The 1,143-nt window shown below is 44.7% G+C and overlaps 1 non-coding gene across 1 annotated transcript; it reads left to right on the top strand.

Annotated features, from left to right (window-relative positions):
• The first annotated feature begins 263 nt into the window (after nt 1-263).
• Nucleotides 264-336, top strand: TRNAG-CCC. Its single transcript has one exon. It is a non-coding gene; the product is annotated as a tRNA-Gly (tRNA).
• The last annotated feature ends 807 nt before the right edge of the window (nt 337-1,143 follow it).

The following is a 1,143-nucleotide window of genomic DNA, read 5'->3' as shown; positions in this document are numbered from 1 at the left end:
ACTCTACGTTTACTCACCTCAGTTAAGGAAGTGATGGAACCTTGGGTGAATATCTGTTTACAAATATTCGCAGGGAATAATGCAGCACAGTGCTTAGGCGTGGGCTGTGAAACCAGATTACATTGCCTGGATTTGAACCTCTGCTCTGTCACTTATTCAGCCTACTTGGGGCAAGACCTTCAGCTCTGTGGCTCTTCAGTTTCCTCCCCACAGGGTTATGATATCCAGTAAAGTCTAAACTAAAGTTAGGTAAGATAGAGACTTTCCTGGTGGTCCAGTGGCTAGGACTCTGCACTCCCAGTGCAGAGGTCCTAAGTTCGATCCCTAGGCAGGGAACTAGATCCCACATTGCCCCAACTAAGAGTTCACATGCCACAACTAAACATCCCACATGCCACAACTGAGACCTGGTGCAGCCAAATAAATAAAGTTACTTATTTACACAAGATAATATGCCAGTGTCTGATACTTAGGAGCGAGAAGCAAATCTGATTCATTCCTGGGTCCTAAGTACTTACTATAGTGCTTGCCACACAGCAAATGATGGAAGAGTCTAATGGTTTAAAAAAGAGTTTCTGGAGCCACAGAGACTCAGGTGTTCAAAACCCAGCTCTCCCTCTTACCAGCTGTGTGGCTTTAGGCACACAACTTAACCTCTCTGATGTCAGTTCCCTTGTTTATACGATGAGAGAATTAAATGTCGATTCATAGATTTAGCACCATGCTGATGCATAGTAGAAACTCAGAAGTGTTTGCCTAAAGATAAGTATCTGTGTGACAGACTTGAGCTGCAAAGGGGTTGCAGTTGAATCTACAAAGTGAACAATTGTACTTCTCTGAGTAATCCGAGCCTAAAGGTTCCATGGAACTTAGGAGGAAATATTTGCCCCCCGAGTGTCCATTATGGCTGAAACTTATAATGTACTCTTGGGGGAAGGTAAACTCCTTTCACTTCAGACTCCACCTTTGAAGGGAGAGATGTGAGCTGCTTTCACTGGTGAGCCCGAGGGAGGGGAAGGAAAAGCTGTCCTTTTCATACCCTTCTTCTGGATAAAGGCATACTCGTGTGGAAGCTGGTAGGTGGCACTGGGCCCACTGAGGGGTATTGATTTGTTCTTTCCAGGAAGAAATGCACATTATTCA

Source organism: Capra hircus (assembly GCF_001704415.2).
Source record: "Capra hircus breed San Clemente chromosome X unlocalized genomic scaffold, ASM170441v1, whole genome shotgun sequence".
Taxonomy (NCBI): domain Eukaryota; kingdom Metazoa; phylum Chordata; class Mammalia; order Artiodactyla; family Bovidae; genus Capra; species Capra hircus.
This window is presented reverse-complemented; position numbering and strand designations above follow the sequence as displayed.